Source organism: Eubalaena glacialis, chromosome 10 (genome assembly GCF_028564815.1).
Source record: "Eubalaena glacialis isolate mEubGla1 chromosome 10, mEubGla1.1.hap2.+ XY, whole genome shotgun sequence".
NCBI lineage: Eukaryota > Metazoa > Chordata > Mammalia > Artiodactyla > Balaenidae > Eubalaena > Eubalaena glacialis.
The window spans coordinates 89697381-89724673 of record NC_083725.1 but is presented as its reverse complement, the minus strand read 5'-3'; positions in this window follow the sequence as shown (position 1 = coordinate 89724673).

Sequence of the window (27293 nt, the reverse complement as noted above, 5' to 3'; positions counted from 1 at the left end):
AGTGGCTACTCCGCCTTGGCTACCTCCTCAGCTCGCACACAGGGCCGAGGCCTCCCATGGGCGACACAGCCCCCACGCCCCGAGGCATGCTGGGAAATGGAGTCCACGTTCCGTGACCTTAGACTGAGCAGCACGTGACGTGCGGAGGGTTCATGGGAACCACAGTCTCCGACTCTTGAGGTCTTCAGACGCTCAGAACCAGAGGAATTCAGAGAAAAAGGTATTTCCTGGGGTTGGGATTATTCAATACATGCCAATAGATCTTCTCGATCATTTAGTCCAACTTTTTTATTTCACATAGAGCCCATTTATTGGATATGTAATTATTGTGTGCCAGACCCAGTACTGGAGGCTGAGGAATAAAGACAGGTCCTGTCCTTAGGTTTACAGAACATTGGAGAACATGGACAAGCGTGCATACAATTACAATACCGTGTGCTAAATGCAATATGGGACTAAGCACTGGGTGCTAAGGAAGCATGTTCCTGGATTTAGGTGACGGAGAAAGTTTCCGAAAGGAGAGAAAGGGGGACAGTCGAGAAGAGACAGCATGAAAATCCCTTTCTCAGTCCCTCTTAGCCAACCTGAAGCAGCAGCACGTGCAAAGGCCGAGAGGAGAGAGAACTTTGCAGGAGTCGTTTCCTCCGGTGTGTTAGGGTGTAGTTAGGTATGACTGGAGCCCGAAGAGCAGAGATGATGGTGGTGGTGGGAAGCCAGTCAGTGGACAGAAGTGAGGAAGAAGAGGCAGGTGCCTCATACACCATGTTAAGCGGTTGTGTCTTTATCCTAGGAAAAGTGGGAAGCTGGTTATGGTTTTAAGCAGGGATATGACAGGATTAGATTTTTCCAAGATGATACACACATTTTTAACATATTTAGATTTTATTTTATGTATTCTTAAATATTATTTTGAAGACTTCTTCATATATTCCTTAGATTTCTCACAACTTCTCATTTTGAAAAGTGGAATAACATGAAGTAACACCCTCTACTCTTCACTAGATTCACCATTTTTACATTTATATATATATATTTATATACTTACACACATTTTATTTATTTGCTTACTTATTTATTTATTTAAGTATATATGAGTAGACTTGATATTTTAAAGTAGTTTTGGGTATACCAAAAAATTGAGCAGAGAGTTCCCATGTGCCCCTTAATTTCCCTATTATTAACATCTTGCATCAGTGTGGTACATTTGATGTGCATTGTACGTCCTACAGTTTTGATGAATATGTCATGGTATGTCTCAGCCATTACAGTACAGAACAGTTCTGCTCTCCTAAAAATCCCCTGTGTTCCACCTATTCATCCGTCTTTCCCTCCAAACCCCTGGCATTTATATTTTCCCCCTTTGGCTGTTGCTTCCCATACAGTGTTGAATAGAGCTGGTGAGTGGACATCTTGTTTTATTTCTGATCATAGAGTAGAAGCATTCACCATTAAGCATGAAGTTGTATGTGATTTTGATACATACCCTGAACAGGTTGAGGAATTTCTCTCTGGTTCTAGTTTTATGAGAACTTTTATTTTGAATGGATATTGCATTTTATTAAATGCTTTCAACATGTATTAAGATGATCATATGTTTTTTCTCCCTTATTCTGTTAATGTGGTGAATTACATCAATGCATTTTTTAATTGGTAAGCCACTATTTTAGTTCTGCTGAAACTCATGTGGTCCCAATGTATTATCCTTTTTTATAATGCTATATTTTATTTGGTAAATCTTTTGTTAAGCCTGTTTTTATGTAGATTAGTGATGGATATCAGTCTTTAGTTTTTTCTTCTTGAAATATCTTGATCTGGTTTTGGTATCATAATGCTTGCCCCATAAAATGAGTTTGGGTATGTTCCTTCTTTGTTGTTTTTCTAAAATATTTAGTGAAGGATTGATATTTTTTCTTCCTTAAATGTCTGATGGATTTGACCAATGATGCCTTCTGGGCCCAGAATGTTCTTTGTGGAAAGGTTTTAAATTACAAATTCAAAGGCCTTAATGGATACAGGGCTATTAAGATTTAATAAGTCTTCTAGCATCATTTTAAATATGTACCTTTCAAGGAAATTTTGTAATTCATATAAGATGTCAAATTTATTTGCTTGAATTTATCATAATATATCTGCACTTGATGTTTTTTAAGGTATGTAGCATTTGTGGTGATGGCTCTTCTTTAACTCCTGTTATTGGTGATTTTGTCTTCTCTCTTATTTATTTATTTTTGATCAATCCAACTACAGTGTTGTTACTTTTTTTTCTTAAATTCTGTTGATCTTTTTTAGAAAAACTGCTTTCGGTTTTAATGATTTTTCTCTGTATTTATCCATTTCCTATTTTAATGATCTTTCTCTTATTTTTTTTTCTATTTACTTTAGTCTTACGTTTTTCTTGTTTTCCTAGCTTTTTCAGAGGTAGAAGCCTTGTTCATTGATTTTAGACTTTTCTTTGTATTTAATATAAACATTTAAAACATAAATTTCCCTGTAAGAGCTGTGTTAATGGTAGACGTAAATTTTGGTTCATTGTTTTTTCATTTTTATTTAGTTCATAATATTTTGTAATTTTCCTTGTGGTATCCTCCTTGACTTATGGGTTACTGAGAAGTGTATTATTTAATGTTTAAAGTAATTATTTCACACATAATATCCTGTTTTTTGTTTTTCCATAGTGGGAAGTCAGTCTGCCCCAAGTTATTTCATCATGCAGAAGTCCTTTTTAAAGACTTTCCAATGTTTGGAGTATTTGCCATAATTTTATTTGTGTATTATTCCCACCCTTTTAAAAGTAGCCAGAACATGAATTTCTCAGTCTTTCTTGCACCTAGAAAAACAAAAACAAAAACCTAGGTTCACCAAACAGAGGCACCAGTGTGTGACCTTGATTCAGAAGAAAGCAATGTGAAGAAGTAGATGTATTAAGAAATCCAGATTTTCTGGTGTGTTGGTGGCTAAAACATAAAGCGTTTGATGCTCATGGTCCAGTTTCAGCGGTGTGGTTTTAGTGTTTTCTTTAGATGAAAAGCCTCTAAATCTTATATTTTGCCCTTCCCTGCTTCCTGCGATTTATGAGATACTTTTTAAATAAATTGCTTTTCCATTTGAACTAATTGAAGTGGCTTCTGTTACTCTCAAATAGGAATCCTGACTGATAAAGAGGTGATTGTTTTTCTAAATAATTTGCAAAACAGTAAATCAGCTTTTAAGCAGAAGTATGTAACACTTTCCCTGCACTTCAAGCAGACCAGAACAGTGTTGTACACTATGATTATTGAATGAATACTAATGAATTGATATACATTCATGTTGTTAAAATATGCAGTCGTTCTTGAGATCGTCTTTGAGCATGATAAATTGTCCTACTAAGTAATCACATCTGTATTACATAAAATATTTTTGCTAAGGTATTTTATCCTCCAAACCTCTTATATTTTATCTTTATTCTGTTATAATCCAAATAGTTATGAAAATAGCCTGGCATAATATGAGAGTCTGTAGACTGTCTCTGACAATCCATTTCAAATTGCTGCCATAAAAATCCTCGTGAATTAATTCAATTTAGTGCCTAATTGGCCTATTATTATCATTATTATTATTATTATTATTACTGTATGAAAGAAAGAACAAAAAACTTTCCCTGACAAATGATTCCGAAACTTGTTCACTCTTTAGATCAACCCAGTGATGATACGTGTGAATTTGTGGGCCAGCTGAATAGTTAGTTTCCAGTTAGAGATTCTTAAACTGTAATTTTCAGAATGTGAAAATCTTTGAGCATTGGTTGACTTGACTCTATAAATCTGAAATTTCAGCACATTAAATCCATAGAATTACACTATTATTATTTATTATTATTTTATTTTTGGTGGTGGTTGTATAGGGTACTGCTAGGTGTACAGCAGTAGGCACATAAGTGAAATTTGACTTGCACTGTATCTTCTGTTTGCTCTATTATTTCTGTTTTACAACCCACTCGATACTGTTCTGTGTCTCAGAAGTGTGATCCTTATGAGCTCTGCCATTTGGAATACTTTGGTTGGCAAATGGGAGGCAGCAGGAGGAGATCAGAGAAGGAAAGAAAGAGAGGTAGAGGTAATTATCCACCAGCTTCCTCCTTCCTGGTGTGTGGTTGGCAGTGGATGAGTTCCTCTATTGAATGATGCAGCTTCTGTCTGGTTATTCCACAACTAGATTTTTCTCCGTGAAAACAGCTCCCTGTCTTCGTCCCTTCAGACTTAAAAGCAGTACTGTTTTCCACTCCAGTTAACTCCAGGGTGCTTAACAAGGTACCCTTGTTATTTTTCTTTAACCCTGCCCAACAATTTTGTAAATGGTCTTTTCCTTGAATTTATTTGATCGCCACTTTTGAGTGGATGGCACCCTTACTGATACGGTAATTAGACCAGGAACAATCCCAGGAATCAAGTCTTCCAAATGGGAATCTGGGATTGGGTTGCCCATTTATTTAATGAGTACATGAATATCTTACTTGTGAGGAAAAAAAAAAGAAAATGGTAATCCATGGTTTTCAGTGAAAGCATAGTTACACAAATTATCATTGGTTGTGGTATTGAAAGATGAAATAGGGTTAGTATCAACTCCATGGGCATACAACCAGTGCAGTCATAAAGGCCCCATGCTTAGGGTTTAATGCTATGTAGTCACTGTCTTGAAATTCTTAATAAATTTCATCTTAGAATTTGTAAGTGAAGTCCCATGGGATCCTGGAGCATGTGCCAAGGACTTGGAGCTTCAGCTCACACACGGTCCCACCTCCTCCCGCCTCTCTCTACCTTCATGTGACTGCTCTTGGCCACCTGCTCCTCCACCTCTGCCCAGTGACTGCTGCCCTCCTCTGCCCCAAAAGGGAACCCAGGTGCTGGCACAGGGGAGAAGGAGGTTTGTGCACCCCCCTGTCCTGGAACAGGACCCTGGGCACCTAGGAGGGTCTGCACATGCACCACAACTTTCCCCAGGCCTGAGCAAATGTGATACTTAATAGCAAGTTAAAAATTCCATGACAGTTGAGAGGGAGACCATGGAAGAAAGAAAAACTTTTTTACAGTTTTTTGATCAGGGGCCTGCATTTTTATTTTGCACTGGTCCCTACCAATTATATAGCCAGCCCTGAATGGAATGCAGGTGGAGGGCAAGGTTTTGAGAAATGAATTGTCTGTAGCATGTTGTTACTATTATGGTTAATGATGATTAAAAACAGTTGAAACGTGCTGCAGTTTCTGACAAAACTAGAGGGTGTAAACAAAGAAAAAATGCCTAAATAAGAACACTAGAGAAAAATTGGAAGGCCTCTATCACAATTTTTAAAAGTGCTTTATCTACAGTAGTAGATATGTCTGAAACTCAATCCCAAGGTATTAATATAAGTTTTTCGATTGCAACACCAATTAAATGCTCATCCTGACACATCTGTTACACTCAAGCAGAAGCAGGCAAACTACTGCCCAAATCTGGCCCACCACTAGCTTTTGTAAAAAAAGTTTTTGTTTTATTGGAACCCAACCATGCCCATTCATTTGTGTACTGTCAATTCGTGTTCTCTAATGGTGGAGTTGAGCAGTTGCAACAGAGAACATAGGCCAGAAAAACCTAAAATATGTACTATGTGGCCTTTTACAGAAAAAGTTTGCTGACCCCTGCACTAAAGTAATGACACCGGCAAGATAGTGTGGGATCCTGAGAAATAGAATGAGGACATTTGGTTAAGACACACAAGGCTGAGAATTTTTTTTTTTTTAATATTTATTTATTTGGCTGGGCAGGATCTTTGTTGCAGCATGCAGGATCTTACTTAGGCATGCGGGATCTTTTTAGTTGTGGCATGTGGGATCTAGTTCCCTGACCAGAGATCGAACCCGGGCCCCCTGCATTGGGAATGCGAAGTCTTAGCCACTGGGCCACCAGGGAAGTCCTAAGGCTGAGAATTTTGAATCCCAATTCCCCATGACACTTCTTTGCTAGCAAGGACCTATTCCTATGAGCCTCTAGGCCCATAATGAAGGCTAGGTATCAGCATATCTCAAATCAGAAATGCAAGACTTGGACAAGGATTTTTTTTATTCTTGTCTCCCACAATCTTAGATTTAGTAAGCTTGAGGTCTTTGTGCTGAAGGGAGTATGGGTCCATCAGGGAATAGAGGCATGGTCTTGTGGGCTCCTCATGTCTGTGAAACAAGAGGCAGAGATGATGCTAACTGCAGTGGCCAGAATCATCAATCCCCTGATTACAGAGCAGACATCGGGTTTTTACCAAACAATAGGGCTAAGGAGGACTTTGTCTAGAACCCAGTGGATTCAGTATTTCAGGGATTTGTGATGCAACAAATACTCAAACAGATTTTAGTACCCAGAATTTTGTGCTACATTAATAACAATGAAAAATATATGGTAGTAGCTTTGGGACAAGGTGGAAGTCAGAAGAGCCTCAAGGAGAATGTGGAAGCTTAAAGGGGCATCAAAGAAAGTGATACTGAAAGCCTAAATGACCTTGAGCTTAAAGAGAGACAAATGGTATAAAGCTGGAGGAAATGGGATCCTTGTTATATAACGGCAGAAATTTGGCAACACTGTCCTATGGAGTAATGTGGCAAATAGGAAATATTCCCAATGGACTTGGTGATCTAGCTAAAGAGATGTGGCATAATTGAAAGTACCATCTGGCTTCCTCCTGCTTTGTATGTTAACATGTGAGAAGAGAAAGATGTGCTAAAGAATGAGCTCTTAAAATGAAGCAAAGACTTGCTGGGTACAAAAATCAAAGTTTCTTATTCCCAGTATCTTCTGAGAGCAGAAGGGCTTCAGACCATAGGTTAAATCCAAGATGAGACTATTGTGACTTTTGTTTGTTTGTTTGTTTTTTTATACTGCAGGTTCTTATTAGTCATCAATTTTATGCACGTCAGTGTATACATGTCAATCCCAATCGCCCAATTCAGCACACCACCATCCCCACCCCACCGCAGTTTTCCCCCCTTGGTGTCCATATGTCTGTTCTCTACATTTGTGTCTCAACTTCTGCCCTGCAAACCAGCTCATCTGTACCATTTTTCTAGGTTCCACATACATGCGTTAATATACAATATTTGTTTTTCTCTTTCTGACTTACTTCACTCTGTATGACAGTCTCTAGATCCATCCACGTATGACTTTTTTTTAAGATATCACAGAAATCTTAGGCAAAAATTCATAGAACCACTTAGACAGATAAGGATACTCTAAGGATTTTGCATGCCAAACAGATCCACTCTGTTAAACAATAAAGCTTCTAAAGAATCATGAGATTTTGTCCCACAGATACTTCCCACAGTAGCATAGGGAAGCCAAGGTAGAGAAGGATTTATCTTAACAAGATTTGTGGTTGTGACTTTTGTCTAATCCACTAAAGCCAAATTAAATTCAAAGAAATTTTACAAAATTGTAAAAGTTGTTAGGTGCTGGTAGAAGTACCACCAGCTTGTACTAAAGTACAGACTCCACAAGAAATGAAGAGGCCTTTGGGCCCTTGATCTAATACAATTAGAAAGCTGGATAGGAAAAGCTGTTAGGAAACTACGTAACAGTAAAAACTGGTAATTTCTGAAGGAAATAGAAGGGTGAACCAGAGGACAGAACCAAGAGCCAAGAAGGTAGAGCCAAAAGCCACAGAGTAAGGTTGGGCCCTAATCACAGGATTGGCAACTTGTGCCCAGAGATATTTCAGAATATCTATGGACCGGTGACTGCTGTGTACATCCTATTTTCCCCTTTTTTGAATGAAAGATATTCTATGCTTTTTCTTACATCGTTTGTTGGTTGTGTAGGGACAAAATCTTGTCTCTTTAGTCAAGAGTTCTTCATATTGAGAGGAAATGCACTCAGAAACGTCTATTCTCGGTACCACACTCAGAGAGTACATCTGGATCTGGACCACATGTAGATAACAGTATGTAGGACTCGAGCTTGAGACTAATTCTGTAAAGAGATGTTGCTTTGGCAAAGGGAATCTTTGAAGTGTGTGAGAGTTTTTTGAATATGGTTGGTATATAAATGATTTGTGGCCAGAGGACCAACTCTGGCAGTTTCAAAATATAATCACCATATTCACTGACATTTGTTTCACTGGGAGGTGGATTCTGTGTCTCCTCTTGAACTTAGGCTTGCTTCAACAGTAGAATATGGTGAAGTTGATATGTGGCACTACCAGTTTCTAGGCCCAAGGTTTAGGATTCTGGCAGTTTACATTTTCTCTCTCGGAATGTAGACTCTGATCTCAGCCACACAGGCTATGTGTAGAGACCATGTAGAGATAATCTGGCTAACTTCAAGCAGAATTAAATCCAGCCCTCATCCAACTGCCACTGCACGAGAGATATTGAATGAGAAGTCCTTTTCTGAACCTAGTCAACCTCCAGAATGATGGGAGATAATAATAAAATTATTCTTACTATCTCAAGTCATTAAGTTTGGGGCTGATTTGTTATATAATAATAGGAAACTGCAGTGATGTTTATCACTAAAAATTAATTTTTTATTGAAATATCTCTATGTATCATACACAAATTAACCATAATGAGAACAAGAATTTATTTTTAATAAAATTTACATATAGTTTCTGTGATAAATGTCTTCATCCTATCTTCTGTAATTAAAACTAATCATACTCGACAGGCTATGTCTAAGACAGTTACCAGTAACTTAACGACACTTCATTATCTTTAATCATCCAGAAATAAATTATGTTCATTAGACTGTACACACTAAGGCAACTCTAGGGTTGAAACAAAACAAGAAAAAAAGGTTTCAAATTAACCTTACCATAATTTGAAAATATAGAGGGTATGCACCCTTTTTTATTTTTTTCTACCAGGCAATCCGATAGAAATCTTTCAGATATCTCTGATTGTAATGGTTAAATTGTCTGTAAGAAAATGGATGTGAAAATATAACGACCTTTTTTAAATACAGAATTCTATCGTTCATTTATTAACTCAGTTTTAATTAGTTACTTGGGTATTGATTATTAATTTACGTTGAGTTCTGTATACGGGAGTCATAATTAAGAGTTATCTGATTTATAGCATAGTTTCTGGATCTTATACTTTTAGGAAACAATGCCACTTTTCTCTCTATGTAAAGAGATAGGATCGGAAGTGATTCATGCATATATTCTTCTAGTAAGCAATTTTTAATTAGAAAAAATGTTCTATAAGCTTTTGTGTTGGAGAGGACTCAAAATCCCATATTTTTTTTATATACCCAAGTTCTATCATTTTTATAAAACTTTATGTTTGAAATAAATAGTTATAGTGGGCCAAAGTAATTTGTTCTAAGGAAGGAAGAGCACAGGATTTGTAGCCAGAATTTGCTTGTTAACCTTGAATCCATGTGCAAGTTTTCTCAACTGTAAAATAGAAAAGGCAGTATTTTCCCTGTTTACTTCAAAGGATTGTTAAAAGTATGAGATTAAGCATGTGAACATGCTTTGCAATCAATATGTATTCATAAAGTAACAGCTGTGTATCATGCACTTTTATAGGTGAGTTAGAATGAAATCTCCCATAGATGGAAGAGAATCATAAAAATTCAACACCTGTAAAAGACATTGAAGACAATCACTCCCAATCTTAATCACTTTACAGATAAATGAGACGTAGTGACTTATTTGAGTCCAAATTGGACTAGCATCTATGCCCCCTGCCTCAAGACAGCACCTACAAAATCATCACCAAGGAAATAAATGCTCCATTGAATAATATAGGATATTTTCATGTTAATAGTTTGGTCCCAGTGCAGTACCCTAGGATCGATATTTACTGTCGCCTAGCCTTTGCTATCAGGGAAGAGAATCAGATGAAGCCCTGAGTTTCAGGTGAAAGTAAAGTATCACATCATCTTCAACACAAACAGCATCACCGGCATTGGCTCAAATTCCTCAGTGCTGCCTAGATACTCAGCCCATAAAGAGAAGAGGCTCAGAGAAGTGACAAATGACCCCAACAGCAAACATAGATCATGTCAGAAGATGCAGTAAAGAAGCAGAAGCAAAGGAAATCAGGGGCTTCCTTTCCAGGTTGCAGCTCCTCTTGTTCCTCAGAGGAACAGAACTCAATGTGTGGACATTTTGGCTTCTACACACTTAATATACGCATTTATAAGTAGAATTGAAAACAGTGTTGAGAACATTATAGATTGTATATGGAAAAAGAAAAATTGTCCCTGTAGTTGGGAATGAGAACATGAGATGCAAATTACAGTAAAATATGGTTAACTACCCAGAGGAGCTTATAGTTTGCTGGATAAGGCAGAAGATATGTCAGCACTTACTGTGTAGAAAGACGTAGGCACAGCAAGCCATGGGATTGCAGAAAGAGAATATGTTAATAAGTCCAAGGGTAATAGAAGTCTTTCTGGAGGAATTGAGTCAGGAGACAAAGAGGGCGGAAGGGTTTCCTGGTAAAAAGAACAGCATGCCTAAAAGGCTGGGAGGGAACAGTTCACTTACTCATTTTAGATAACATTGGGATCATTAGTTATGAAGAAATGTTGTATACAATAAACATTTTTTTTTTAGTACAGGCGAAATACAAGAGCCTTCTGAATGTCAAGCTCTTTCCCGCATAAACTAAGTATTTCCGTTGCCAGCTATGTGTACCCACTATGGGGAGATGCAAGCTTAGTTTTTATTTTTTTCTACCGTCTTGTCAAGATTTGAAAATAATATATGTGATGAACATAGGTTAAATGGGGCAAAGTAAAGAGTGGTCTGTGATTCTAGCTCGCTTATATGTTCATTCAATTTATTATGATTTGAGTTGATTCAGATCAGTGTTCTTTTCTGTTAACATAAAACATCAGGGGCTGAACATTGACTCCAACAGTACATTTTAGGAAATTCATATTTAAAGAAAAACGATGTCCTTTCAAGTAGATGATATTTCATTTAGAGACATTCTTAGCCTAGCATAAAACTGAAGTGATTTTATGCAAAATAACTGGTACACACATTTCAAATATCCTCTTCTGTGTCCATGGATGGCATAACCTCTTCCAATTCTCTTTGCTTCTAAGTGTAAATATGACTTCAGAATCCTTCTCAACAATGTTCCAGAGAGCACAACAAATTAATCAGAGAACGGGGCTTGATAATGTTTTCTCTTCCCTGGGCTAGCAGTTTGGAAGATGTCTTTGAGATCTAGAGAACCATTATTTCATTAATCTGTATTGGAGTTCCAGGGTGCACATTGTTACTCAGGAAATGATTAATGAAGAATGATTGTGACATGAATTGAATCAACATAAGACTAAGGAAGAATTCCTCATTGCTAGAATGGCCAGTGTGTCTGCAAAGTTACCAGGACTATGTTGGGCACAATGAGAGATGAGTAGGCTCCACACATCATCTGTTGTCAAGTGTCAAATAATCTTTCTAGACAACTCTTATTTTCTTCATTATGTAGTTCAGGAAATGCAGAAGGATATGATATTCCATAAAGAAATGAAAAGTAACTTTATGCCTTATGTTTATAGAAATATCAGGAGGAAAACTCATGTGGACACAGAGTAAGCATCCAAATCTGTACCTCTCTCCCCCCAACACACAAATGCTATTTGATATTAGCTCAGTTCACAGTGACTTTATATTAGCATATATCATAGCATGCTGGAGATGCTTTGGTCTGAGTTTTTCAGTCACAGTTGCATTTCATCAACATTTGTGGAATTATTTAATGCCTGTCTCCTTTGGCCAGACTTAGTGATATTAGATACAGATTCTCTCTTCATCACTATATTCCCAGTATTTAGCAAAATGTAGTAGAATCAGAGGGAAACAAATATATGATGAATGAATAAATTAATGCAGTTACTCAGACACACCCTCATAGGATAGGTCTAATGCCTGTTCATGATAGGAGTGAAAATCCACTGCTTAAGTGCTTAAGTGTACCTTATTTCAACTTTTAAAATTTCTTTTAACGATATCTTGCAAAAACATTTTACACCATTTTTAGCCATATCCCTCAATGTCCCCTTCCTCACAATCTCTACTTTTCTCTATTATGTTACTTCTGATTACTTCCAAAATATTTGGAAAACACATTACATTGAGTGATAAGAAAATCCTTCAAAAGTTTCTTGAGTTTTCTCACAGGAAAGGTGGCAGAGAGCATTAGAATTTTTTCTGGTATAATTATAATTGAGAGCTGCAAGTTAATGAATAGACTTTTCAGTATTTTTTGTTGTTGTTGTTTTTAAGATGTGCCACTTGCAGGATCTTAGTTCCCCGACCAGGAATCGAACCCATGCCCCCTGCAGTGGAAGCACAGAATCCTAACCACTGGACCACCAGGGAATTCCCAGGAATGTGCTTCTTATGTATCTCCTAAATGATTCTTGAACTATAGTCAGAATCACCTAAGACTGATGAAAGAGCAAAGAACTCCTAATCTCCCATTTTTTTAAGGGAAAACAAATTGTGTTTATTGGCATTGTGGAGAATCCAAATGAATTCTTCATTATTTATTGAAAACAAAGGACCAGAATATTTTATCTAGATATAAAGATTGAGATTCTAGAGCATAAATATCAAGGATAATTGTTTAAAAGCACAATTGTCTCCATGTGAAAGTATCATTAGTAGCATTGTCAAGCAAGACTAGTTGTACGGGTAAAGACGGTTGCTTTGCTCACAGATTTCCTCACCTACACTGGAGGTGAGACTTCTAAGTCTGTCAAAATAATTCCTGTGCCAATGTGAACATATTACCTCTTAGGTACACATTTGCAGTCCTTTGCCTCATTTTGTATTATTAGATTTAGACCTTGAAAATATTCCTCCTTTGCACGTTGGCTTGATATTTTAAGCTTTGCCGAAAAAGAACACCAGAGGAAGTGCAAGGCTATAGCAAGCGAAAGGGTCTGCTCTTCCCAATTTCAGTGGACTGTTTTTGGATGGCTGCTAACAGAATGGCATTTGGGAGTCCTCTTAACAGCTTTTAAGGGCCAGCTGCAGTTTTTGTGCACTTGTCAGCAAGGTTCTTTGTCACCCAGCAGGTCTTTCTTAGGAACCATTTCCAGGATGCCTACACCTTTCAGTAGTCTCTCAATTACCTGGCTGGTTATTCTTATGTACTGGCTCTGACCCACACATACCATGCAGCAGGGTAGTCACTTATGTTACTCATGAAATTACGTAATAAATAGTGTGTTTAAAATGTGATATGAAAGCAAACATTTCATCACAGAAAAATGAAGAGAAGAATGAAAATTTGCAGGATGAAGTACAAGTTTTGAAATATTTACAATATATTATTTTACAAATCCATAGAATTTGTTGAGCACCTTCTAAATGTGAGGCGTTGTATACACAATTAATTTAAAGATGAAGGAAAGAAACATGGCCTCTGCTTTCAGGAGAGGTGGAAAGACTTTCATTCCTGCTATTAATAGTTACTGAGTAGGGGCTTCCCTGGTGGCGCAGTGGTTGAGAATCTGCCTGCCAATGCAGGGGACATGGGTTCGAGCCCTGGTCTGGGAAGATCCCACATGCCGCGGAGCAACTAGGCCCGTGAGCCACAATTACTGAGCCTGCGCGTCTGGAGCCTGTGCTCCGCAACAAGAGAGGCCGCGATAGTGAGAGGCCCGCGCACCGCGATGAAGAGTGGCCCCCGCTCGCCGCAACTAGAGAAAGCCCTAGCACAGAAACGAAGACCCAACACACCCAAAAGTAAATAAATTAATTTAAAAAAAGAAATTTAATTTCTAAAAAAAAAAAAAAAAAAAAGATAGTTACTGAGTAACTATTTGTGCAGTGCACTGTGTGGTAGATAAATGGAGAAAGAGAGAGAATTCTTAACTTTTATACTCAATAATAAACAACAAGGAAGATAGATGTTAAATAAGTGATGACACATGTGATGTGCATTCCAGGCAGATTGTGGGCAGGCTTGGTCTTTGGTTCATGTTTTTACATCAGGGCCAAGTATAAATCCTATTAAACAACAGAAATTTAATAAGATGTATGTCATGAATGCAAGAAATGGAAACCCACTCTTGCTGTAGCCTTCCTTAAATACTCCACAATGCATTGAATATACAGTTTCCTTAAATAATTCACAAAAGATTGAATAACCTATAAAATTCTTTCATGAACCACATTTCTAATTTCCAGTTATCTTTAATATTCTTACCTTTGCCTTCTTATATATACTTTTCTTGAAGAATAAATGCTTGGTATTCATAAGACATACATCTGAAACCTTAGGGAATTCCCATAATCATGAATGCAGAAATAGCTGTAAAGGCTTATGAATTTTATTTGAAGTGCATTTCCACTAAAAGCCACATATCTGATGCCATATACTGAGACTATAAGTTAGCTGTTGTTTCAACACCCACCTACATTTTATTTCTCACTTTTTAAGAAGTTTTTTACATTATCTCAAGGGCTTACATTGAAACTCTTTAACTCTTTTTTTCTTATTTCAATACATAACATATTGATCGTTGTTCAAATGATAGGTCAACCCTGAATTTGACAATCTAATCTTGTTTTTAATCTAAAACTTTTATTTTCTGATTAAAAACCAGAATTCCATATATCTCTTTTCATTCTCTTTGCTTCAAGTCCATTATTGGTGGTTGAATTCTAATCTTTCCATTTTGCCATGGCTATTGATGAATGAAGAAAAGCTGAGTAGAAAACACTATTACTTGGGGAACCATTGTTGGCCTTGGTCACAAGCGGAGTGATTTATGTTACTCAATGCTGTGCTTCAATAAATCGCCAATGATTAAAAAATACAGTGGGTTTTCAGGGAATTCTAGGCTACTAAAACCATTGTACGCAGTAACAATTCTTTCTTCTAATTAGATTTTAAGTCCCTTATAGGGTCAGGTTAATATATTCAGAGCACAACTATGAAAATGTGTGCTGTTGTAGAAGTAGCAATAGAACAGGAGGAAGACAAAGATGGGCATGATTTCAGACTACCACTCAATTTTTGTGTAGATAAATCACTTGTTCTCTCTGGATTTTATTTTTCTCATGTATAGAATGGGGTTAATGAGTCTTGTTTTTTATTGCTGGCTCTGAATATTTGTCAATGCTTAACACATAGCTTATAAATTGGAAAGAGTGTTGAACAATAAAACACGTTAGAGTTATGGTAATGAATTTAGGCAAAGTAAATGGTCAAAGTGCTTCTGGTCTCTCTTTTGCCATTGATAATAAGGTGTAAAAAATGCAGGGTATGAGATGCAGCCTATGTCCAAGGAACAGAATGAAGCCAGCTATATCCTGGGGATGGTGTCAAGACGTGGCTTCGTCAATATTGTTTTTAACGCACTCTTATAATTGGTATTATTAAAGTAAGACAGACAACAGCTTAAATTTCTTGAAATTATCTATTCAGCTTTCTAGTGACCTCCAATAATCTTTTAAATTATAATTATTTCTTGTGGATCATTCCTTTATTTTTCCAACAACATGTTTTATAAATTCTATATGCTAGGCATTATTCTAGACATCTATGTGTTGAGGTTTTGAAAGTTAAAAAGACACTTACTCTAGTCTCAAAAAAATGCCAAAATAGTCCTAATAAGATAAATGAGAGTTCTCCTTTGTAAAGAATTGATGTAAGTCATTTTGACCATGTGCAACTATTAGATCTTTAGTAAATAAAATAGCCTTCAACAATTAAAGTTTGGTAAGGACTACAGACCTCCTCCCCACAGCCCTGCTACTACTTTACTATGAAATTGAGTCTCAGATCAAATTCTGCTACACATGTACATGGTTCCAGTAGTAATTCCATGTCGCTCTGGCAGACATCTCCATGGTATTATGTTTCTCTGAGACCTTAGACTTCTTTTCAGCACAGCAATACAGGCAGTCAGTCCCAATTGTGTTTGATCAACTAGTTGAAACCAGTTTTCCATTTATCTATAAAATACTGAATGCTTTTTACATGTAATTAATTCCTTAAACTTACTGTTTACTAGAGTAGAATTTACATCACATCTAGTAATTTCAGCACTAGAAAATAGAAATAGTATAATAAGAATTTTAAAAGGTGCAAGATCATAAAATCTAATTGTTTGCCTGAATTCAACACAGTAAGGACTTGGCTACCCAGCATATAAATCACCATTGCTGTGAGTCAAGCACGATGCATCCTAACCTCTTGAGATCACAGGTATTTAGACCTGACTGTATATCTGAGACTTTGTTGTTTGCAAACTTTTTTTCTTTTTCTTTTTCTTTTCTGAGTCTACATGTTTTATATAACTTTAAATTCATTCACAATTATAAGTTTCTAATTGAAATTAGTCCTTTCACTTTTATTATCTTAATGGGTTAATTAAGTGTGATCCAAGATAAAATTTGGCAGAATCTTGAAAGTTTTTCTTTTGGCACACCTATTACACTTTAATCATAGTGTTCTCTAACTAAAAAATAGAATTTTTTACTCATATAGCTTAGAAAAGTCCACAGGAAACTACGAGGAAAGGATGTCATTATCATTATTATCATCACCATCTTCATCATTTCATAATCATCATCATCTAACATTTACCGCATGCTTTCTGTGTCTCAGGACTTCTCCTCAGTGTTGCACAGGTTATTGCCCCTGATATATACGGTAACCTCTGTGGTAAATTATTATTAACTGTCTTTACGGATAAGGAAACTGAAGCACAGAAGGGATAGGTGGTTTGTCCACTGTCACAAAAAGTAAGTGGTATCGCTATAGATTGAATCCAGGTAGTCTGATTACAGAGACGGGGGGGTGGGGGCAGGGTTTAACCACAATATCAAACTCTTTCATGAGAGCAAAGATGTATGATTTTGCTGACCATGTGAATACATAGCCCTTCTTTCGGGAACTAATCTTTTTCAGTTGTTCAGAGTGTACACAGTACTCTTATGTCCTTTTCATATTTTACTTTTTTAGTAGTCCTGTGAGCTAAATACAATGATGATGTGTACCTTGTAGATAGGGAAACTGTGATTCAGAAAAGTCTAGCGATTTACCTATGGATCTGAAGCTGCTAAGTCACATTGTAAAGTGTGAACTTGAATCCAGGTCTTCTAATTATAAACCAATAAGCTATGGACTGAATGGTGTCTTCTCCATAAGACTGTGCTTGAAGATAGGGCCTCCATGGTGGTAATTAAGATTGAATGAGGTCATAAGAGTGGGGCCCTGATACAATAGAATTAGTGTCCTTATAATAAGAGATAGTAGAGAGTTCTCTGTCTCTTCACCATATGAGGACACAGCAAGAAGATGGCTGCTTATAACCCAGGAAAGAGTTCTTATCAGAAATTGAGTAAGCTGGTACCTTGATCTTAGACTTCCCAGCCTCCAGAACTGTCAGAAAATGAACTTCTGCTGTTTAACCCACCCACTCTATGGTATTTTCTCATGGCAGCCAGAGAAGTCTAAGACACAATGTTTAACACTTGCTTTAAATGTTGCAGTCAGGTGCTCACATGGTTAACAATCAATTTTTTGCTTAGGGTGGAAGCACAGGTGGTGACCTATGGAGTGAATAAACTCTAAAATCCCCTGATGACAAGTCATGTCACTTAATGACATTTATATTTGGCAAATTCACCCATGTGCATTGCAGTTACAAAACTTGAGCTGGAATTTTTCAGCAGCTTTAAACTACAAGGCATTATGTTAGATTGAAGACAGTTCTGGCAGAGGAATACTGCTCTCTTCATGAACTACCAAACACCACTGGGCAAAGTCAGCTGTCAGTGGTGCCTGTGGGATATGCCTAACGACGTGTTTCTCCTACTTGCCTGTTTTTGATGCTCCTACTTCCACTGGTAGCAACTTATTCCTTTGAGTTAAAATCGGTCCTTTAGTTTTAAGTGCAGATGTGCATCAGGAAATGAATAAATCAAGATACTAATACCATTCTGTTTACTGTCAAAGATAAAACCAGTTGTGAGTTAAAGTGGTACAGGCAAATTTTAATCAGTAATGACTATTGCGGTAAGAAAAAGAGTCCAGTGTGAACTGAACTCAAATTTGTGCAGAGGTGTCTGGCATTGGTTTTTTTGTTTGTTTTGTTTTAATAATTAACAAAATTAATATCATTCTCTATTATGACTGCCAATCATTTTCTGTTGGCTGTTGAAACACATAAAATATGTATATATATTACAGCATGAGGGAATAGACAGAGGGAGGATGAGGATGAGTGGGGGACTGAGAAGAATCAGAGAAGAGGAAATTTACAAAAAGCTGGAGGGGAGATTGGCTCATGTGACTAGGCCATCTGGGTTTCCTGACTGACCTTTATCAGAGTTAGGCTCCTACCCTCCTGCAGAAACTAGGAGACAGAGGCCCTATCTTCAGACATTGGCTGAAATGGACAGTGATTTTTTTTTTTGGCAGCCTTGAGCTTGCCCAGGCAAGAAATGAAGGGGGCTGCAGTCATCACCCTAGGGATGTAGTCTTGAGCTGTTAAAAACTATGTAAGTGTTTGTTGAGGTCTATTGTAGCAGATGGACAAAATCATTTGTGTCGGAAGTCTTAAGTTTTTATAGGCCAAGTTTGAGGCCTAATTGAGAAGATGGCTCAGGGGAGTCTGACTAGAGTTTGGTCAAGGAAGGACTCTTTCTTACTACTTTTCTTCTGATATGTGAGTGTTGGGGGAGGGTGGTAGCCATCATGAGTATAGTAGGCTATGGGATAGTGGAGAAGATAGATTTTAAAACAGAAAAATAATTAGTTAACCAACAAATGCAAATATTTCCTTTAGGAAGGAAAGAGAAGAGGTGAATGTATGTCCAACATTCTAGCACTTCAGAATTCTGCTGGAGGGAATGTTTTCTGTCTCACTTCCCTCAGAGTGCTGATGGAAACTGGCATAATTTGGCTGTCTGTGGACCACTGAGAACAAAGCAGAGCTTGATAGCTTGTTTCAGCCTGAGAGAACTTATAGACAAACATCATAGAGCAAGAGGTTAGGAGCTTCTGAGAAAGAAACCAGTAAAACTCTCAAATTGGGCAATTACACACACAAACCCAGATTAAATGCATCCCTATAAAAAGTCTTAGAGGTCCCCCAGAATCTCTAGTCAGGCTCACTGTTGAAGATCTTCCCCTGTATGAAGTTAGTCCATAAAGACCAGAGAGGTGACTGTTTTTACAAACACACAAATTCCAGCAAAAAACTAACAGATCATAGGAAGAAATGGAGAAACAATCCAATCAAGGGAACAAAATTAACCTTTACAAAACAATCCTAAAGAAACAGAGATCTGTGAATTACCTGAAAAATAATTTATGATAATTATCTTACAGAAACTCAGTGAGTTACAAGAGAACACAGATAGACAACTAAATGAAGTCAGGAAATGATAAATGAACAAAATTAGAATATCAACAGCGAAATAGAAACTATTAAAAAAAGAACTAAACAGAAATTCTGGACCTGAAGAATATAGTAACTGAATTGAAAAAAATCACTAGGAGGGTTCAACAGCAAATTTGATCAACTAGAAGAAAGAATCAGTGAATTTGAAGACAGGTCATTTGAAATTATCAAATCAGAGAAACAAAAAGAAAGAAAAAATGAAGAAAAGTGAGAAAAGCCGTAAGTCAGACCAGTGTATACATTGTGGGTGTCTCATAAGGAAAATAAAGAGAGCAAGAGGAACAGAGCTTATATGAAGTAATTACCCCAGATTCACTGATGAAGGAATCTGATGAAGGAAATGGGCATCCAAATATAAGAAGGTCAAAAGACACTCATGAAGTTGAACTCAAAGATGTCCACGCTGAGATACCTTATAATCCAACTATCCAAAGTCAAAGACAAAGAATTTTAAAATCAGAGAGAGAAAAGTGACTTGTCATGTAAAAAGGAGCACCCGTCAGTGGATTTCTCAACAGAAACATTACAGGCTAGAATGGAGTGGGATGACATATTCAAAGTACTGAAAGACAAAACTGCCAACTAAGAACAGTGTATCAGGCAAAACTGTACTTCAAAAATGATGGAGGAATAAAGACCTTCTAGTTAATACTGGTGTACTGTACACTTAAAAATGGTTAAGATATTAATTTTTATGTTATATGTTTTTCACCACAATAATTTTTAAAAGCCCCAAATAGAATAATGCATAACTCCCAATCTGGGATGTTCACCTAGATTCATTCATTCACACTTAAAACAAACAAACAAACAAACAAAAACTCTTTCTTTAAATACTTATAAAATTCTTATTCTGAACCAGGCACTCTTATTAGGGGATATAGAGTCAGTGGTAAATATATTTATCATGGGAAGTCATTGGAGGTGGAGGGTGGGATTTGAACAAGGTAGTCCCATGACACGATTTATGTTGTAAGGGGAACACTCATACAGCCCCAAGGAGAATAGACCACATAAGGTGAGGATGGGACCAGGAAGACCAGATTAGATTCTGGAAAGATCAAGATATGATAGCATTATTAAATTCATGTTTATTCACTGATTTGTGTAGTTCTTGATAAACTCTATTGAACATTGGTGTTCCATATCTTTGTGTGTAGAGTGTAGATTGTGGAAAAATATCGATGTATAAAATAGGTCCATTGCGTTTAAGGCAGTGTCATCTCTCTCCTAAACTCTAACCGCACCCTCTAACTCATACACTACATCCATATTGTTCTCAAGATATAGTTCCAAATCTTAGATACTAGTGCAAGGTCATATGTGCTTGGCACAGGCCCACCATCCTGACTCCATCAAATTGCATATGCCACTGAAGATGTTCATGAAAATAATGAGCTATATATCTGCCTCTTATCTGAGCTGGAATTTTTTCTTCTTTATATCTTTCAGTGTTGTATAAAATTCTCTGCAAAAGTCATTTATTTTTAATCAATAGAAAGAAAGTAAGAGAAGGAAAAAATACATATGCCAAAAGTAATGAGATGAATTTGAGGCATCGTTTTCTATTTCTAACCTGTATTCTGTAATTTGGGGGCTTAGTAACTACCTTTTACTTTAGTCTTTTCTTTTTACTTATTTTTAAATGAATATATTTTGAATGTCACATGTCAGTAGAAAATTTTGTGATTCTAAACTAAATATTCCCTTTCTGGTAAGTGGTTTTGAAGTCAAGAGCTGGAAAGTTTACACATACTGTTACTTAAACTGTATATTAACCAAATAAGCCAAGGGTTCCACATTTAAACAGTTTAGAGATTCTCTGAAAACATTTATCTCCCTTTATAGAAGCACCCTTTTTGTATTGTAGAAAAAGTCATGTGCATGTGGATATAAGTACAAACACAAAGAGACTTTCAGAGTTTATTCTACATTTAGTCAAATTAAACTTGCTTTTTGAAGGCTGAATTACCCTAAGCATGTTCCAGTCCCAAAGAGGAAACATGGTAATAAAAATATAAAACTCACCCATCTGACTGTACAATTTTTACAGATTCTGGGAACGTAAAATCATCTCTTTTAATGCAAAAATTATTAACAAAGTATTTACTTAGTATGGCATTTTTACACTGTTCAAAGTTAGATCTTGAGTCAAATCATAGATGAGTAAGGCTGAAAATAACTTGAGATGAGCTGGTCCAACCCTAGACTACTCTGGAAAAAATCACGCCACTGATGGCCAAACACAACCTTTTTTATTTTAAATTTTCAGTCATTGAACACAGTTACATATTCATTCATTTATTTGCTTAATTATTCCCTGCTTTCTATATAGTAGGGGCTAAACATTGTTCAAGGTTCTATATTAGTGAACAAAGCAGGCCACTCTCTCTGTACTTGTGAAGTGTACATTCTACAATAACAGTCAATCCATAAAAAATAAATATAATAATAAGTAAATTACCTGGTGTATTACAAGGTGATAGATGGGAAAAAGTAGAGTAAGGATGATAATAGGTACCAATATTAATTTTTAATGTTATCTTATTTTTACATTCAGAAATGCATATAGATAGTTTAACTTTTTACTTGATAATGAGTTGCTTTCATAGATAGAAAAATGTATTGTAATTTTTAAAGATCTTTCCTTTATAATTCAGAGGTCATTGTTAACTGGTTTTCAAGGAGCAGTTGGCTAAATGATCTGAGATTTTCCTACAAGTCTTAAATTCCAGTTCATATGAGACCATAAGGTGGTAACCTCTCATTTATGCTGCTTCATGGTTTGGGGGCAAGAAGCAGGGCTGACCTGTGTCACCATGAATATACAACTCATGAAAATGGTTCTGTGATCTGAGTTCAGGGCTGAGTTCTCCAATGTCTGGGCTGTCACCAAGCATTTTCCACCCTTTGTTGCTCTGTACTTGTAGTTCTCTCTGCCTGGAGTGCTTTCCTTAGGTTAGCCCTAGTCTGGCTACATTTTACACACAAGGTTTCAAATCTAATGCCACTTTTTCAAAGAGACCTTTCCAACACACTGTTTAAATCATCCATTGCATTCTGGCATTCTCCGTCATATTAACTATTTTATTTTCTTTATAGCACTGAAGTTAAATAATTACTGCTTTTTTCTTATTTATTGCCCTCCTTTTGCACAGTTTGACCCCCCTGAGAGCCTGCCTTTTGTCTTTCTCATTCAGGGCTATAACTGCTGCCCCAACACAGGGACAGAGTAGATACTAAATGAATATTTGTTGAATGAATGATGACTTTCCCTACTTGCCCATGGTTAAAATATTCAGTCAGGTTACATTTCTCTTTAGTTTAATATTTTCACTGTAGTTAATATAGTCCTAGAGTAAATGCAAGCAATTAAACAAATTTTACTCCTGGTTCAGGAAATAATGCATTTTAGAAAGTCTAGTTTATTCTAGTAGTTAAAATAGTGGGCTCTGGTGTTCAAATTTTAGATCTGATCTTGTCAAATTTGTTTAATCTTTCTGTGATCTTAGGCCAATTAAATTTACCTTTTCATGTCTCAGTATCCCCTTCTATAAAATGAAGATAATAATAATAGTCATGAGAATGATTTTATAAGGAAAAAAATTCTTAGAATAATACATAATATAAAATAATCAGTAATTATTGTTGTTTTAAAAAAATTCTATAGAGTGACTATAATTCCAACACTGGGGCTGTACCTTTGCATTTGATTAAAAGAGCACAAGAATATAGCAGATATGGTGAGGCTGTGGCCAAAAATATAGGTGATTGCATTTTCAACCAAGCCAGTACTTCTGTTGATAGGATAGCTGTTTTCAGAAACCCACTTAGGTTGGTGTATTGCAGAAAACAACATGTGTAAAGATGGGCCATCTCAAAGCTGCTGAATATGTGACTTCTGAAATCTGTATTTGTTGCAAATTGTCTATAGCCTCTGCCATACATTTTCTTCTGATATTCCTTAGTCCTGTAATGTGTCTGTGGAAATATTTTTTTCATTGAAATGGTTCCTCAGAGACTCATTGTCAAGAAAGAGACTTTGCTAAGATACATTCTGTAAATATACTTTCTCATTTTTATTCTAAAGTTCTGAACAAAAATGTTTTGGCCACCTGAGTAAATAATTTGAGTCAAATTTCAGCATACTTGAAGTATGATAGTAACATAATAATTCTCATGGCCTAGGCATTCTCCAAAGCTTACATTAAACTGGTACTACTTTGTGAAAGAGGCATTCTTCATTGCTTCTAAATGCCTGTGTAAAATTCCTCTGGCTTCAAATGTCTCCATCAAATCCTCTCATAAAGGTAGAGGTCAGTCTCAATGGCATCATTGAAAGAGGGAAGCCAGAAACAAACTACCTCAAAAGACCAATATATTTCTTTAGAACTGAGAAAACAGAATGTTTCATGAGGGAGGAAATGGCCTTGGGAATTGATATTTAAGATTTTCAAATTGCAGTAATATGTGTAGAAAGAATCACTTACCTCTGATATCCTGTGTTAAATTTTCTAGTCTCTTTAGTAAAACATACTTCTGAAATATGAGTTGACAAGAGGTCTGGTTTCAACAGTGAGACAGTTCGTGTAGTGTACAATTTAGAAAGAAAATACCCCCCCCACACACACTTTTGCCTAAATTCTTATGCTGGTGATTATTCTGGAATCTTAAGCATTGCTCTAGAATTTTTTTCTCTAATTCTCCCCCTAAAAAACAACCTTAACCATGTTTTAATTAACCACAGTTTACTTCTCTAGGTAATTTATCCATTTGTTCTCAGACACATTTCTTACTTTTAAAGAAACTGCTATATACTTAGATATATCATAAAGCACTTGAATCCAGGATGTATAAAGAACTCTTAAAACTTAATGCTACAAAGATAATCCAGTTAAAATTGGACAAAGAATCTAAATAGATATTTCTCCAAGAAGACATACAAATAGCTAATAAGCACATGAAAAGATGCTCAACATCATTGCTCATTAGAGAAATGTGCATCAAAACTGTGAGATAATATTCATACCACTAGGATGATTGAATTTCAAGCTTTTCAAATCTCAGCATTGCCACCTAAATAACATTTGAATTCATTCAGCTGGCATTTAACATCCTGTATAATGTGTGCTCAATCTAAATTCCCATTCCTGTGACTGCATCCCCAGTCCTGTGTTTATCACCCTATACTCCCTGAAGTACTTGCTATTTCTCCTACCAGCCCTTCCACTTGTTGTAGTTGTGCAACACCTCCATTTTTAACAAGCCCCCAGGTGGTGGTATTGTAGATGGTCTATGATGAACTGTCACCTAGCCATCCTCTTACCTATGAAATAGCTGTGAAAATGTTACCATGTCCAAGCTCATACTGCTCGCCGCATGACAAGCCAATTAATCGAGACAATTTGTTGGGGCAAGGAATAGTGACTTTATTTGGAAAGTCAGCAGACCTAGAAGATGATGGACTAGTGTCCCAAAGAACCATCTTACCTGGGTTAGAATTCGGACTTCTTTTACATTAAAAGGGGAGGGGGTATGGTTGGTTGTTGCAGACTTCTTGGTGTCAGAATCCTTTGTTTTTGCTGCATTCCATGTAGGTCAGGTCATGATGTTACTGTAAACCTCGAAGACAAATGCTATTCTCTGTTCTGCAACTTTTTATCTCTATGTGAATGGAAAAGTATTATACCTTTAAGGTCAGAGCCTTGAGAATGGGTTTTCCTGTATATTTCAGGCTATAAGCAACATTTTTAACTTGTAGCAAAAACAATAGAATACAAAGGTTAAAGTAAAAGAAACAGATCTCATATGGAGTCAGATTTCTTCTTTGCTATTACAGAAACTCTCACTTGGAAAAGTGGAATGCTGATCTCTCCAGATGCTGCAGGTAATTCTTTTGTTTCCCCTCTCAATGTTTTGTTTATAAAGAGAAAAAAAAAGCCACTTTTTTTCCTTCACACAATATCTACTCAAATTACATATACCTTGCAAGTGCAGATTCTTTCATGCTTATTTGTTTGATTTATAAAGAACAAGGGAATTGCTGTAGTACTACAACTAATAAAAAATCTGTATGGTAGCCATGCCGGTGAAGCTGGAGTTAGTGGTTAAAATAAAGGCTCACTTGAAATTTGTAGATAGAATTTATCTTTCGTTCTTTAAAATACAATATAGGGTGACTTCTTGGGATTTATAACTTTTCTCGACCAAACCATACCACACTTTGACAGGAAGCTGCAAAGAAGTTTAATGAGCATAAAATGTCATATTATTGATTCTGGAATCAAAATCTCTTTGGGGATTGAGAATTGTTTGCTAGGTTATTTTGCTTTTTTGGAGTTTTTAAAACAAATCCTGGGTGTCATTCTGCAGAGTCTTACTTAGTAAGGTTGATGGCAGCTTAGTATTCCAGGCACTTAAAAAACAACAACAACAAAATACTTCCTCAGGTTGTCTATCAACCAGTTTTGGGGAACTGTCTGCAGTGTGGATCTTAGACCACTAGCTTCAAAATATCCCTGAAGTATTTTTCTGAAGCTCTGTATCCTGCACTTACTATATCAGAATCTCAAATTGTGGGAACCTAGGAATCTGTGCAATAAACATATCATACTGTAGATTCATATGTATGCGTAGGAAAGCAAATGTCGCAACCCCAAAATGTCTCTTTGGCACGCAGATTATTTTGAGCTGAAAACAATTAAGATCCAAAAGACTCAGGAAGAAATGTTGACCTTCCCCCTTAGCTACCTAAAGAAATTAGATAGAGGACCTCTTACAGGAAGGGAATGATCACCATAGATAGCTATAGTTTGGACTAGATGTGGTTGACCAGGAGGTACCTAGCAAAGTCTATTTGTTAAAAATCCTTCTCTGTGTACCCATTGTTTCTGCATGGCCCAGTAAAAATTTGTTTAACAAACATTTGCTTTTCCATCTTCCTGTGAATTGTATTCCTCCCCTTTGACATCTCAAGCCACTACCCCCAACATCCTCTTTTGTTTTTAGCTGAAAATGGTATTTAAGGTGAGGGTTTAAGCCATTTTGGTGAGTTACTCAGTTTTTCTGGGTCTCTCCAATGTATACAAGTTATTAAACTTTTGTTTGATTTTCTCCTCTTAATCTGTCAATTTAATTCTTAGACCACCCAGAGGAACCTAGTAGGGTGGAGGAATATTTTTTCATCCGCAACATGCAACATCTAGGCTGAAATACCTAAAGCACCAAAGTGTCTAAAGACAGTTACAAAGGTAGTAGTTAAAGTAGAAGGAATATTCTTTCATATTTCTGTTTTTTCTTTTTTTTTTTTAATTGAAGTTGCAGAAAAGTTGAAAGAATAGTAGAGTTAACACCTATATACCCTTCACCTAGATGTTTCAATTGTGAGCAGTTTACCTTTTATTTTTCCTTTGGCTGAACCTTTTGAAAGTATTTTGCAGATATCCCAGTTTACTCCTAAATACTCTAGCCAGTATCTCCTACAGAAGGTCTTTCTCCTAAATAACCGTTACACAGTTATCGCACTAAGAAATTGAACATTGATACAGTTCTACTACCTAATATGTAGCCCATATTCAAGTTTCCCCAGTTGTCTCCATAATGCCTTTTGTTTTGCTTGCATCAAGTTTCCAATCAAGAATTACATATTGTATTTAGTTGCCTCTTTTTTTTAATTTCCTCTAATATGGAAGAATCTTTCTTTTTTATTGTCTTTTGTGACACTATTATATTTTAAGATTTCAGACAAGTTATCTTTAATGTATGTAAGTTTTTATTTATTTTATTCTTCCTTTGAATTAGTTTTAATAAGAATTCTGTGAGGTGATATTGTACTGTTCTCAGTCAGGTTGTACTTTTATTGGTGATACTAACTTTGATCTCTGGGTTAAGATGTT